Source organism: Martes martes (assembly GCF_963455335.1).
Source record: "Martes martes genome assembly, chromosome: 9".
Lineage (NCBI taxonomy): Eukaryota > Metazoa > Chordata > Mammalia > Carnivora > Mustelidae > Martes > Martes martes.
This window is the reverse complement of record NC_137896.1, coordinates 90390497-90406914: the sequence shown is the minus strand read 5'-3', so window position 1 is coordinate 90406914 and position 16418 is coordinate 90390497.

The following is a 16418-nucleotide window of genomic DNA, read 5'->3' as shown; positions in this document are numbered from 1 at the left end:
TGGGTGGTAGGATCCTCTAATGTTTAGGGCACAGATAACCCTCCACATTGTCTCCTGGGTCTTGGCACTTCCTGATTACAAGTTAAAAGAGGCCCAGAGTGAAAGATGGGGCACATTAAGTTGTGTGAGACGGGAACCATTAAACCATTTGTGAGCAGCAAGGGGTACCACAGAACCTACAGTCCTCACTTAGGAGACTGGAATTTTATTCTAAGAGCTTTGGGGAACCATTGAAAATTTTAAACATAGAAACATGGTATGATCAGGGGTTTTTTTTAGAAAGATCTTTAGCAATAACAGAAAAATTTTCTGGGAGAAGACAAGATTGACGGCAAGGAACTTAGGAAAGTTTTTCAGAAATCCAGGCAAAAGATGATAATGATCTAAGTTAGGAAACTAGTTCTGTGGTTGGAGGGGGGGGAAGTGTAAAATGGATTTTATTCATAGGTCTTGTTGGTACCACAGATTTTAAAAAAGAGAAAAAAAAGGATGAGAGAGAAGAATGCAGGATGATGAGTGTATCAGGAAGGGCCCAGGAAGAAACAGCACCCTTGAATCAGGAGAACTCAGGGAGGACGGATGAGGGCTTTGTTTATAGAAGTGCGGGGGGGCCACCTCTGGCTCTGAAGGCACAAGAAAAGGGGGCAGTACTGGACCCAGAAGGAGAGGTTGGTAGACAAGAGCTATAAGAGAGGAACGGTAACCGCAGGTGGACCCACACAACCAGGCAGAGAAAAGCCAGCAAAGCCAGGCTAGACTGGAAGTTAGGTGTACTTTACATTTCTGGAGAAACTGCCAAATTGCTGTTTCATCCGTTCCAGAAAGGTTGCTCTGTATACTCCCTACCAAGAGTATAGAAGAATTCCTATGTTTCTTATCTCTTATAAACAATGTATATTATCCATCTTTTTAAAAAATGTTGCCTGTTGTGATGGTTAATTTTATGTGCTAACTAGGCTAGACCATGGACCTCAAACATTTGGGCAAACACCTGTCTAGGTGTTGCTCTGAATGTATTTTTTAGATGAAATTGACATTGAAATCAGTAGAGTTTGAGAAAAGCAGATTACCTTCAATAATATGAGGACTTCCAATCAGTTGGAGACCTTAGGAAAAAAGACTGAGATCTCCCAAGGAAGAGGGAATTGTGCCTCTAGACCACCTTCAGACTTGAACTGCAACATCAGCTCTCTGGGTCTCCAGTCTGCCTGCGGGCCTTGCGGGTTCCCAACTGGCTAGCCTCCACATATCACAGAAGTCCCTGAAATCAAATCTCTCTCTCTCTCCCTCACACACACACACACACACATACACACACACACACGATTGGTTCTGGGGTTTTGTTTTTGTTTTTGTTTGGAGAACCCTGACCAATACATCAATTTAGCCAGAAATTATATCTCAGCTTAGTTTCAATTTGCAATTTTCTGATTATTAGTGAGGTCCACATTGTTTATAGTTGCTTTTTTTTTTTTTTTTTACCATTTTCATTCCTTTTTCTGTACTTTCCTACTGAGCATTTTGATGGTTTCTTATAGAAGTTTTTTATATATTCATATGTTCGTATCTTTCTTTTGTAAGTTGTAATATTTCTCACCGTCTGTCCTCTGTCACTGATGAGATGAATTCTGTTGTCTCTAAGCTTAGAAGTGCTCCTGAGTCTATGGGGAAGAATCTCTCTTACCTCTCCATCCATCCATGCCCAAGACCATTCAGAGTTGCAGTTTTCTCTAGGCTGGTTTTTCCATCATTTGATTATATCTACCTTCTATTTTTTAAAAATGCTCAAAGTTTACAATCTATAGTGCTTTGCGGATGTATTTCTTATACTTTTTCTGACATTTCAATAGGCTTTAGGGAGGGCAGGGAGATAAAAGTGAGTGCCCAGCTAACCATATTGAATCAAAAAATGGGGGAATCACTTCACAATAAAAGCAGGCTGAGAGTTTTCAAAGTCTCTATGACTCAGCTGGTTATATATTTTTAAACCCACTCAAATAACAGAAGACAAAACCATACAATTACCCTTAACTTGCTGTGAGGAAGGAACAAAACAATAGCATGCTCTTTTAAAAGTGCCAATAAGAGCCTAATAAGTGGGATACTGTGCAAAGAGAACTACAAGAATATGCCTTTGGAAACCCAAAAGTTTACCCCAGAGTGGTGGTGACAGAGTCACTGGGGGAGTTAAAATAATATACAATTATGCATACAATTAAGACAAATTTTTTCTTGTGGTTTTCATGAAATAAAGAAGCTATATTTTATTAAGGAAAATACTACTTTTTACATTATATGTAATTTACAAACAAGAATTCAACATACATGAATTCAGGACTCCCTCTCTAAACAACACAGAACAATTGGGAAAACCATTCACAGATACTAGGAGATAAACAGCAGGTTTCCAAACCCTGCCTGGACTGAGGAAAACAGCATTTATAGGTGAGAGAGGATACAGGCTCAAGATTTGTCTCCTGAGTTAGAAATAGATAGCCAATTCTACTTCCACCTCGTAACAAACCCAGTATATAGTAGAATTCTAGCATGACTGCTATATATGCCTGTCTCCCACCCCAATCCAGTAGATCCCCTCCATTTTCCTTTGGGAAAATCTTGGGGGAGCTGTCAGACATATTGCCCCTGCTCTCCTCTGACAAAGAGGTAGGTACGTGACCCAAGTTGGCCCCAGGAATGACCAAGCATTTTGCAATGCAAAATGAAAACTCACAAATACAAGGCTAATATATAAAACTTAATCATTTTCCAATATACCAGCAATGAAAAAGTGAAATTTGACATTGAAAACACAGCTGAAAAGCCCATTCACATTAGCATCCCCTCAAATTAAATACTTACATATAAATCTAACAAAATATGTATAAGATCTGTAGGAGGAAAACTACAAATCTCTAATGACAAAATCAAAGAAAAACTAAATCAATGGAGAGATAGTTCGTGTTCATGGCTAGGGAGACTCAACATTGTCAAGATGTCAGTTTTTCCTAACTCGATCTACAGACTTGATGCAATCCCAATCAAAATTCCCACAAATTATTTTGCAAATACTGTAAATTAATCCTAAAGTTTCTGTGAAGAAGTAAAAGACCCACAATAGCCAACATGATATTGAAGAACAAAGTTGGAGGACTGACACTACCCAATTTCAAGACTTACTATAAGGCTACAATAATCAAGACAGTGAATTATTGGCAAAAGAATAGACAAATGGATCAATGGAACAGATTGGAGAGTCCAATTTGGGGGAACAGACCCCCCAAAATAAAAATCATCAGCTCTTTGACAAAGGAGCAAAGGCAATACAATGGAGCAAAGATAGTCTTGAACAAATAGTGCTGGAACAAGTGGATATCACAAGCAAAAAAAAAAAAAAAAATTAATCTAGACAGACTTTACAGTCGTCACAAAAATGAACTCAAAATGGATCACAGATTATCTTTTTATAGTATTTAATTTAAACTTATATTTGTAGTTTCTAAAATGCTGATCTACAGACCACTTCCATGTTTACACACGTACACTAATGAAAACAAAAGAAAAAAAGAATCACTACCATCCCTACAAAAAGAATGGCTCCTTTTCTAACAATTTTAAAATGTAAACTGCAAAACCATAAAACTCCTAGAAGATAAATAAAAGAGAAAATATAGATGACCCTGGATAGGGCAATGACTTTAGATGTAACACTAAAGGCAAAATAATAATAATAATAATAAACTATGAAAGAAATAATTGATAAGCTGGACTTCATTAAAATTAAAATATCTGCTCTGCAAAAGACAATGTCAAAAGAATGAGAAGACAAGCCACAGATTGGGTGAAAATATTTGCAGAATACATCTAATAAAGGACTGTTATCCTAAGTAGATGATTAAAAACTCAACTCAAACAAAAAAACCCTATTTAAAAATGAGCCAAAGACCTGAGCAGACAGACACCCCATCAGAATAGATATATGGATGGCAAATAAGCAAATGAAAGCATACTCCACCTCCTACATCAGCAGGGAAATGCAAATGGAAACAAGTGACATACCAGTAGGCACCCACTAGGACAGCCACTATCCAGACACCCCCAGCACCAAATGCTGAGAAGGACATGCAGGAACAGGACCTCTCAACCCTTGTGGGTGGGAAGGCAGCACGGCCAAACCCACTCTAGAAGACGTTTTGGCAGTTATTTTTACAAAACTAAACACACTCTTCCTGTATCACTCAATCCTTACTGAAAGACATTAAAAACTTATGTCCACACAAAAAGCAGCTCATGGATGTTTAGAACAACTTTATTCATAATTGCCCTAACTTGGAAGTAACCCAGATATCCTTCAGCAGGCGAATAGAGAAATGAATTGTAGTACAGCCGGACAATGAACTCATTCAGCATTAAAAAGATAGGGACTATCAAACCATGGAAAGATAGGGAAGAAGTTAAAATGCATATTATTTTATGGTGAAAAAAAAAAACAACTGGAAGAGACTACAGACTGCATGATTTCACTCTATGACTTTCTAGAAAAGGCAAAACGATGGAGACAGTAAAGGATCAGTGGTTGCCAGGGCTTGGATGCGGGGAGGTGTGGAGGGACAAATAGGTGGAGCACAGAGGACTTTTACGGCAGCGAAAATCCTCCACAGGATAGTGTGAGAATGGCTACCTGTTGTTGTATGTACATTCATACAGGTTATACAGAACGTACAACACCGAGAGTGAACCCTAATGCACCCAGCAGACTGGGCAGGTTACGATGAATCAGTGTAGGTTCATCAGCTGTAACAAATGTACCACTCTGGTGGGGGATGCTGATTGTGGGGGTGGCTAGGCACGTGTGGGGTCAGGAGGTATATGAGAAACCTCTGTGCCTTCTTTTCAATATTGCTGTGAACATAAAACTGCTCTAAACAAATAAAAGTCTTACTGAAATGAAAATGCAGGGTCCCTTTATCCAACAATTATTAAGAATTTCCAGATGGCCAGAGCAGAGCATTAAGTCAAGCAAGCACTCTTCAAAGCATGGTTGCATGCCCATGAAGCCCACCTCCTTGTCCCACTGGATTCCTGAGAGGAGAGTCACGGGGGGAGAAACTGGGAAGCTGAGTCACGTCCACAGCAGACCTCCATGGGGACACCCATTCATTCCCCCAAGCAGACCACAGGGACTGCCGTGGTTTCCGCCTTTTGCTTTCCAAGACTTTGTTGTTCTGTTCTCCAGCTTTGCCTATAATTCTGTGAACTCCCACTTCCTTCCAATAAATCCCTTTTGATTTTGTTTTGCTTTCTCTTTCCTTGTAAGTTTCTGTGGCTTCCATTAAGAGAGCCTAATTAACCAGCAAGTTAACAAGTCATGCCCATGTATTCTTTTTTTTTTTTTTAATACAAAGCTCAATTCTAAGCACAGGAAATAAAGCAATGAACAATCAGTAAGATTCTTGCTCTCACAGATTCTCCTTACCATAACATAAACAAGTAAATAAATAATTTCAAATAGTAGCAGGTGCTATGGAGAAAATAACCGGGACCCCAGTGATAGAGAGCAGGTTAGAGGGGAGGCAGTGCTCCTGCTCAGGCCTTCCCGCTTGCTGGTCCCTCTGCCTTCAACATTGGTTCCCAGAAGTTCCCTGTGCTTTTGTCTCACTTTGTCCAGCTTCTAGTGTCACCTTCTCAAGGAGACCTCCCCCGCATACCTGACCCAAGGTGCTTCTTCTTCCCCTCCCTGTTCTCATTTCCTCTCTCCTTGCCCTGTTTTAATTCTCTTCCCAGTATTTGTCAGCACCTGCTACCTGATAACACATACATGCTTACTTACTAAGGATTCTACTCTCCCCTGCTAGATCGATGCTCCCTGGAGAGTAGGGCTTCCGTCCGTTCGTCCATGGCTGTATCACCGCACAGAGAACAGCAGCTGGCAATGAGTGGGTCTCAATAATAATCATTGAAAGAATGAGAGAATGAATGACTCAGAGTGGTGAGAGGTCTTTCTGAGGAAGCAAATTTAAGGCTGAAACCTAAACAAGGAGGAGACAGCTATGTGTAGAATGTTCCAAACAAATGTAGCAACAAGTGCAGAAATCTGAGATGCAAACCAGCTTCTTGTGTTTAAAGAACAGAAATAAAGTTATCTTGGCACTCACCTCTCCCCAAGCTGAGATGAAAAGGGGCTTAAGGGTTACTATGGCAGAACAGACCATCTGGACTTGGACTACCAGGAGCGATGCCCCCTGTCATCCTCTGGGGTCCCCAGGCAGGGGGAGGACACCCGCCACTCTCCCATCGCATTTTCGGGGCCTCCTGGTGCCCAGGCTGAGGTGGCAGCTGGGGGTAAGGCTCGGGGTCTGGCTGGGGCTGCCAGCGTGGCAGCTGGGGGTTGGCCAGATGCAAGGAGGATGAAAGAATGAGGGCCTGCTTAGTTAGGGGCTGCTGTCAGAACCCGCCAGCACTTCAACTCTAGAGGATGCTGTTTGTGGGGGGCAGGGTTTAAAAAGTGATGGATCATCAAAGAGATCAGAGACACAGAGATCAATGGAATGTCTGTGGTTCATGATGGGGCTTCTGAAATCTCAAATTAGTTCTATGTTGGCATAAGTCAGGTCCTGCTTTGTGAGACAGAAATTGGCTAGAACCTGACTGCACCATCGTGGGACTGGTTAGTAATAGGCACACGTGCCGCCAATTCTCTGTCCCTCAATCACGACAAAAGTGTCTTCTTGGTCATAGCACTCCACTGTTGCTAAGCCCAGAAAGTGACCCCAAACCCTCTCGAAGCACTGCCCCAGGCAGCCACCACTAACGGAATGGAGTTGGCACATGACGTGGCTTTGCCAATCCTGAGCTACAGTCTGATGCCCGGAAGTCACCAAGACACGGTTTTAAATCCCTGAGCAGTAATTTTTAAAAGTGGAGTCTTTGGGGGTGCTTGGCTGGCTCAGTAGGTGGAGCATGCGACTCTTGATCTCCAGGTTGTGAGTTCCAGCCCTACACTGAGTGTAGAGATTACTTAAAAATAAAAAACGTTTAAAAAGAAAAAAGTGGAGTTTTTCTACCTAGAGATCTGAAAGCTGATGATTTTAGACTTCTTTCTTGAAGTATAACAAGCAGAAAGAAAAGTTGCCCAGATTGTAAGGTCACAGCTAGATGATTTGTCACTAAGTGAATACACACATGCAACAACCACACAGGTCAAGAAATAGAGTATTGCCAGCATCTAAGAGCTCCCCTACATCCCCCAGCCCCAACCGGCTCAATCACTTCACCATCCCCTCCCAAAGGGACCACTATCCTGAATCCAGGTCCCACAGGTAAGTCCTGTCTGTTTCCAACTTTATATAAATAAAAGGATATGGTATGTATGCTCTTGTGTTCGGCTTCTTTCAGCCATTTTGTTGTGAAACTCATCAATGTGACTTTGGGAGGGCGGGCGATGTTAAGTGCTAGAACACGTGGGGCCCTAGAGGTCACCTAAGAACTTGAGCTTTCATTGCAAGCGCGATGGAAAGCCAGGATGTTTTGAGCAGAGATGGGACACAGGGACTGAAGTTTCCAAAGGATCACTTTGGCTGCAGTGTCAAGAATAGCCAGTACAAGCGCAATGGCGACCATGAGGATACCAGCGGGGAGGTTTCAGAGCAATAACCCTGAGAGTGAAGAGCAGGGTGGGAGTTACCGGTAGGGGAAAGAAGTGATCTGCTTCTAGTTATATTTGGAAGGTAGAGTCAAGTCAGTTTGCTGGTGAATTGGAGGTCAGCATGAGAAAGAGAGAGGAGACAGTAATAATAACTGCAAATTTCTTGACCTGTGTTACTGCAGAGTAGAGCTAAGTCCTCTGAGATGGGGAAGGCTGCAGAAGGGCCATATTTGGGGCAGAGAATCAAAAGTTCTGTTTGAGGCATATCAAATTTGAGATGTCTGATAGTCATCCAAGTGGAAACATCACACAGGCAGTTAGTTATACGAATATGAGGTTCAAGAGAGAAGTCAGAGTAAAGTTACCATCTTGAAAAGCATCAGTGTAACAGATGGGAGTTTAAAGCCACAGGACACTGACATCACCAGGGAAGTGAGAAGGGAAGAAACTGTGAGGCTGGCATTTGAGCTGAGTGCAAAGGATGAGTGTGATCTCATAAGGAAAAAAGAAAGAAAAGATATGTCAAATATTAATACTCAAGTAGTCAATGTTTTAAAACTAAGTGCTTCACATAGATTACTACACTGTAGTGTCCGTACCACACCTATGAACTTTGACCTTTAATGTCCCAAGTCACCTGCATAACTTAGCAGCGGAGCTGGCCCAGGCGGTCCTACTAGAGGAAACCAAGGAGCTCTGGCTACCCGATGTATGGAAAATGAGCAGACCCTTCTTCCAGTCCATTCCTACACTCTTGACTAGAAGCTACCATCACTTGTTTTGAGTAAGCCGAGTCCCTGTCTCCTCATGCCCTTGCCCCACTCTCCTTACCTGCTCAGGAACACAGAACCTGACTACCCAGGAGAAGACCTGTACCATGATGGACAGTTCTATGTGTTGACTTGACAAGTCCATGGTACCCAGTTACTCAATCAAGCACTACACGCTGCCAGGTGTTGCTGTGAAGGTGTTTTGCAGTTGTGGCTAAATCTATAATCATTTGACTTATGGATATCATTCTTGATTATGTGGGTGGGCCTCATTCAATCAGTTGAAAGACCTTAGGAGCAAAACGGGGGTTTCTCTGAGGAACAGTCTTCTGCCTGAAGACAGCTGCATCAGCTCCTGCCCAAGAGTTTCCACCCCACTAGCCAGCCCCCACCCCCAGTTCAGACTTGTCAGCCCCCACAATAACATAAGCCAATTTCTTGAAATACATTTCTTTATATATGTGTACGCACCTACACACCTCCCCCCCCCCCACACACAAACACCCTAGTGGCTCTGTTTCTCTGGAGAACCCTGACTGATGCATGTAACCGGCTAGCTCCTGAGTTTGTTGAGAAGAATTAGCCTGAGCTCCTTACCTGTCCCCAGGGTGAGCAGTGGCAGGAACTGCCAGCTGCTGGACTAGTTCTTTCAAGTATTCCCCATTAGCAGACAGATGCTTCTGTAATGGGGTGGCTGGATGCAGAGATGCCGGTACATCTACATCATCACTGCCTGTGAAGTTTCTCCTCCAACTGCTTGAAATCCTTTCGAAATGAGGTCTTAGTGATCCTACAGGACAGCCTGGAGACAGCCCAACATGGTTGGCATAATTTTAAGGTTCCAATTGGTTTAAGGAGGAAAACAATCCTCATTTCCTGTTACATGACCTGGGGCTCTATCTTATTATGTAGCTTGCTATTAGAACTCCAAGCACTGAAATTGGTAGATTAGATTCCAGTATGTACTTTAGGAATTTTCCAGAAGGTCGCAGAGCCTAATGCTTAGCCATTTCCCTCCTAAGAAGACACTGCATTCCCAAGGGTGTGTCAACACCCTCCAGCCAAAGATCACCAGGAATAGGCCCACGGCTGAACACATTGGGTTTTATTACATTGCTGCAAGGGAGAACAACACACGCTGCAGATGACCATGGGGCATCTCAGTAAGAGGGTGTTACAAATAACATTATAGACTTGGAGCTTTGGTTTGGTGATTTGGGGGAGGGTTTAAAGAGGTAAAGATTCACTCAATGGCAGAGAACTGTCAGAAAGTGTAGGCAATTTTGTGACGGGTATCTCAATATATCTCATCAGTAGGGAGCACAGGCTGGAGCAGGGACTAAGCTCTCAAGGGGGAGGAAGCAGGTGACATTCATTAGCTGGAATAAGGAGGTGTTCCATATTATTTAGGTGGCCCAGTGGCCTTCTTTTTGCCTAAGCTCACATAAAATTATGAAGTGGCCTTGGCGTGTTTCATGCCATCCCATTCACAGAGAGGCCCTGTCTGATGTCGGTGTTTATGTCTGATAGACAAACGTGCCCCAGCCCTGGGTGCCTGGTCACCTCCCAGCAACACCAAGGCTAACTGGGCAGGCCAGTTTTCAGATGTCAGGGGTGCTTTCTTCCTTAGATAAGATGAACACCTAAAAAATACTGGGATTCCGTAACTACAGAATCTCTGGTCTTCAGGAGCCCCAAATAGCACACGTTTGAGAGGAACAAAGATGCACAGCATGAGGAGAAGTAGGGGAGTGACCGCCACTGTCCCCATGATAAACACATACCACGTGAGCACACTGCTGACGCATCAGGGGCAGCCTGCCTGGGATATGGACAATCAAATGGTTACCCTCCAAAAAACAATTTTCTTCTCTTTTTTTCAAATAGTGTCCTTTTGTCATTGTTGCCTGAGACTGTTTACCCTGATACTAAAGTTCTACAGAATATATGTCCAATATCACCATCCAGGGCCACATTACTACAGAGGTGTGAGTTTCTGTGAAGATGCCCCCGAGTGTTTGTAATTTTGATGAATATATTTTTTCACAAACAACTTGCTGAGGAAGAAGAGTGGCTATCGTGTACTTGCAAGCCTACAACATATGATGCCTCAACATGGGAAGATGAACAGACACAGTGGGTAAAAAGAGAGCCAACGGTTCTGCCATAATGTTTTGCAGAAATATGATACTGAAATTAACAATCACAGCAACAGCAGATGAATGGACCAATTTCACCAAAACCTATAATCATTATTCAGCAAATACTTATCAAGGGTCTATTATGAGCTAGTCATTACTCTATATGCTGGAAATACACTAGTGAACCAGATAGAAAACATTTCTCTTCTTGGGCAGCTTCCATATGATATATATCATGGACTAAGTGCTGTGAAGGAAAATAAGTTCAGCCAAAGGCATAGAGCTGGGCTCTGGTAGCCCCCAAGGCTAAATCGTGCCAGCCACCCATTTTTGCAAATAAAGTTTTATTGGAACATAATCACGGCCATTTATTTCCTATTGTCTAGGACTGCTTTCATTCTACAGTTGCAGAGCTGAGTTGTTGGAACAGGCAAGATGCATCCCACAAAGCCCCCAGTGTTGGCAGCACAGGGTCTCTTAGGGCAGGGGAAATCCAAAGTCTCCTGGGAGTGCTGGATTGATTACTGTAGGCTAACCCCTATAACCAGTTAGCCCCAAAAGGTATGGCGGCTCATACATGATAGAAATTTATTTCTTGATCACATATTAGTAGCGGGCATGTGACTAGATTGCCAGGTCTTTCAGGCACCCAGAATTGGTAAGGCTTTCCTTTCCTCAACACGAGGACATGGTGTATATCTTCATGGGAGGTTTTTATGGGCCAGGCCCAGAAAAGGTTTATATCACTTCCACTAACACTTCATTGGCTAGAAGCTAGCCACATGGATGCATTCGACTGCCTGGGTTACTGGGACATGCAGTCCCTGTCTGTTCTGCACTATGTAGGAGGAAGGGCACAGATTTAGAATGATGGAGGTGACGACAGCCGGCTATCTCTGCCTCAGACGGGATACAGCTTCCAACTTCCAGCAAGAGTTAGCAATTCATTATTGTATTATCGTGCATTTATTTAACACTGAAGTCGATATATATCTTTGTTATATGTTTCCTAGCCACTTATAATTTCTCCTATCTGAATTTCCTATCTTCGTGTTCGTTGTTCATTGTTCAATTGAGGGTCTTGGAATTTTTCAATCACTTTTTTGAGTACTTAAATGATTAAAAAATCCTAAGCTCCATTTGGGGGTTTTTTTTGGCTTCATTTTTACATAGTTTTTGAAAGGTGTAAGATTTTTAAATTTTATGTAACCAAATCTGCTTTCCCTTTGTTATTTGTTCTATTTTCTACTTGAAAACCTCTTATTTACTCAGAGATTAAATACATATTTACCTGTTTTCAAGTTTTGTAAGGCTTTATATGTACTTTTCTCAAATTTTATTGAGATATGATTGACATACAGCACTGCATAAGTTTAAGGTGTATATATATATATATATATATATATATATATTAAGTCAGGTTCTAAGTTCACCATTTTTGAAAATAACTAGTTTTCTCAACACCAGCTATTAAGTAGTTCACCTATTTCTTATTATGATGATCTATTTACTACATTTTAAGCTATTTTGTGTTCTAGAGTATAGATGTCTGTTTATGTCTTAAATAAGTACCATAACACTTTGTTTTATTTTTATAGTCTTTTTTTCTTTTTTTAAAAGATTTTATTTTTATTTCTTTGACAGACAGAGATCACAAGTAGGCAGAGAGGCAGGCAGAGAGAGAGGCGGGGAGGCAGGCTCGATCCCAGGACCCTGGGATCACGACCCAAGCTGAAGGCAGAGGCTTTAATCCACTGAGACACCCAGGTGCCCCTTATAGTTTTTTTTCTATATTATGTTCATATCTGGTAAAGTAAGTCCTTGTCATATAACTTCTTTTCCAAGTATTTCGTAGCTGTATTTACTCATTTATTTTTTATAGCTGTATTTTTTCTCATCATAAAAATAATAAATATGGATTTACGTGAAATATGTGAAAATAGAAAATCTTTAAGTGACTTTTATAATTGTGTTAAATTGCTTATAAATCCCTGTAAATATTCTAATTATGTTTTTATTAACCCATAGGTTAATTTGAGAACCTAACATCTTCAAAACCTTGAAAACACTCCTCATTTGTTCTTTTCTTTTTTTTTTTTTTTAAGATTTTTATTCATTTATTTGACAGAGAGAGACATCACAAGTAGCAGAGAGGTAAGCAGAGAGAGGGGGAAGCAGGCTCCTGGCCGAGCAGAAAGCCTGATGTGGGGCTTGATCCCAGCACCCTGAGATCATGACCTGAAGGCAGAGGCTTAACCCACTGAGCCACCCAGGCGCCCGCATTTGTTCTTTTCTTTTCTTCGGGAATACTTTTTAGTTTTTGTCTTATCAATCTAGTACATTTCTTATAATTTCAGTCCTAGGTATTTTAAATGTTTAGTAGTATTTAAATATGATATTTTTACCATTTTATTTTTAACTGGTTTTGTTGATACACTGTAAAGCTATTAATGTTGTAACTAGTCGTATAGTTTTTCAACTGATTTTCTCCAGTTTTACAGAGAAATAATCACATCAGCTCAAAATAATGATTTATTTTTATAAACAAACTTACAGCTCTTCTTTTTCTATCTTTCTTTTCAGTTCCTGCCTCACTGCATCCCTAGAACAGTGTCATTGCCCAGTCCATGGTCCCCAGAATGCTAGTGTCCCAGGAATTTGGAAAATGCTGGTACTTGATCTTCCTCTCATAGGTTCATGACTTACACTTGAGTCATATATTAAAGAAACCTAGTTAAACTTATTTAACCCAACATAACTAGTTGTACCCAATACCCCAGAAAACTTCCATTAATCTACCTCAGGACAATGGCAATCAAAGTCTCAAATATCCCCATCCTGCCAGCATATGTCCGCTTAGCTTTTCCTACCTAGAAATTCTACAATCGCCTCTGCTCGTAAAACCTATGTTCATGGATTGAAGCTGGAATAATTCTGGATAACAACTTCCAAACAATGTTGAAAAATGGCTGTGATTTAAAAAAGGCATCTTTTACTCTATTAATGTGATGTATTGTAATAGTTAACTCTGTTGGTTTATGTTTTCTTTTTTTCTTAAATAGACTTACTAGAGGTTTATGTAATTGATTGTTCTTTTAAAAGAGTCTGCTCTTTGATTTATCAATTCTATGACTTTTGTAGATTTTAATTTATTAATTTCTGCTTTTAGCTTTACTGTGTTTTCTTCCTGCTTTCCTTGAAAGTACTTTGCCATCATTTTTTCTAATTTGGGGAGTTAGGTCCTTAGTTCATCCATTTCCATATTTTCAACTATATATCAAAGTGTATGGGATTTAGCTAAATGCCAAAATGCTTCCACTGCAAGAGAAAAGGGAGAAAAGGATTAACTCATTAAATTTCAGGCTCATTGCTTCTCTCAGAGAATGCAATGCATTAAACTTTATATAGAAAAAAAAAGCTAATATAGGTAAGAATAGAGAACAACTGGTTTTGGGAAATAATTTTTAAAAATTACGAGATATGGCTAACCCAAATGCCTCCATTCCCTTCAGCTCTGGGCAAACCAAAGTCATGAAACAGACAGAGACGCATTCGGTTGACATGAATATGCATCGCAAGGGTTCTTCTGGAAATAAAGATTGGCCTTTTATTCAGCTCAGATTTGTCTTATGATTTTAAAGACTGTTGATTTCTAATTTGGGTTCCTCAAGAAGTCAATCCTGAGGCCAGAATTCCCAAATGGTTTACTAGCGAAGCAATCCCAGGAAACACTGCTGGAGAGGAGTGGGCAAGTGAGCCAAGGCAGGAAGCCAGCACGAGGAGCATTATCAAGTAAGTTCCATTTGTAGGCCACGGGAGTTCCATTCTGCTGTGGAGCTCTGGGGGCCAGTGTACAGCACATGCCTCAGAGCTGTCCTAGTCCGGGGTGATGGAGCTGGGGTGTTTATTCAAACATCAGCTCCCATCAGTTGGTTAAGGGCCACTGAGGATAGGGTCCACTGGTACAGAAAGCCCACAGGTAAGGAAATATTCATGCTGGCAGTCAGAAGTCAGACGGTGGGCGTTAAGTGATGAGGATGAGGGAGATGATGGGGGTGGTGGTGACGGGACGGGAGTGTCCTGACAACTACCACAGGCACATAGGATTTCCTGCCCCTCTGCCTGCAATAAATGTCTCACCAGGCTTGATAACAGTGCTGCAGTCACTGATGGGCTAATTTACTCTCTGGGAGACAGAAGACTTTAAAAAGGATTCGTTCCTAGTCTAGATGAGAGCATGACCTGCTGTCGGCTCATCAGCAAAGAAGCAGCCTCTGAAATGCAACTGAGGAGGAGTAAAATTGAGCCCATGGATGCTGTCCAGGAGTGGCAAAGCTGCACGGGTGAGGTGGATGAAGAAAGTCCCTCTTCAAAGTTAGGAGACATCAGAGATCTCTGGAGTTGCTCCTAAAGGGATGCCCACTTCGGGGGGTGGAAGGGACAGGGAAGCAGAAAAGGCAGAGACCAACTGCACTTTGGTGACAAGTGCATTGTCTTAACAAATGCTTCACTCTTCCTGGGACTGCTCGTGTTGCAAGATCCTAAACCATAGCTTAGGGAAACCATCATCTCTCCTATTTCTAGATCAATATAGATGGCCTTCAGTCCATTTCTCCACCTCTCAATAGGGGTGGAAATAAAAACTGCTACCTCCAGGGAGTAGTTGTAACAACGGATTAAGTGTAGGGAAAGCCTTTTGATTAACAACCACTTGCAAGTTGTTCTCGCAAGACTTTGTTCGGCTTAATTAGCGTGGCCCTCTAGTCTCCAAAGCACAATGCAAATGCGATGCAAATAAAACGGACTTGACCCCGCTTTTCATTGCCAATTTGGAGAAGAATAAAATCTAGGTTCCAGGCAGCTCTGTGACACTGATGAATTTACCCTCCAAAGCGGTATTTTGAACATTGAAATGTGTTCCCATCATCATGCCCTTTTAGTAAAACTAGTTCTCTTCCGTTCATCAGTTGAGTTTCACAAACTATCTACTACAGCCACAGTAGAATCCTCACCGATAGCCCTGGTCTTTATTTTCCCCCATGGAACTCTGAATAGTTACCATCAAAATGCTTTTCCTCTGCATAAAGTATTTGACCCCGGCCATCAGCCCCTGTCTGCTTTTTGATGAATGGCTTCCTCAAGGAATGCCTCACGCACCAATTTGCAATTCTATGTTTTCCTCCTTGTTCCTAACAAACAAACAAAGATGTTCTCATAGAACTCCTTTCCTGACTTCAGCTGAAATTAAGAGGCCACAGGAACACTGTACAGGTCTCGGTTTCTGCACCACTCAGGTCTGCCCACGAGCCTTGCTTCTGCCCGAGCCAGGTCACTGCCACCAGCCAGGTCAGGTCACTGCCCCGCCACCAATGCCACCGCAGCCACAGATTGGGAAGCCCCACGCACCGGATGTCCCCTACAAACCAATCAACCACTTGGAGAGACCAGTGACACAAGCTAGAAGTATGGTGGAGTGACCCCTCAAGGTGTGGGAGACAGAGTGGGATGTGGAGCTGAGGGCTCATTTCTTTTCCCTTTTCCCCCGGATGGACTATTTGCAGACTCTGAAAATGTCCTATGAAACCAAGCAATTAGCTGTGCTTGTTAGGACTCTGTAACACACCTCCTTGCATTTTTTTTCCTCTCTCTTTCAAATTGAATTTCTTAAAAAAGTACATAACATAAAATTTACCATTTTAGCTAATTTTAAGTGTACAGTATGGTAGCATTAACTATGTACACATTTTTGTGCAACAGAACACTTGAATTTTTTCATTTGCAAAACTGAACCTCTCTATCCCTTGAACATCTCCCCCTTTCCCTCCTCCCCAGCCCCTGGCCACCGCCATCCTCATTTCTGTTTCC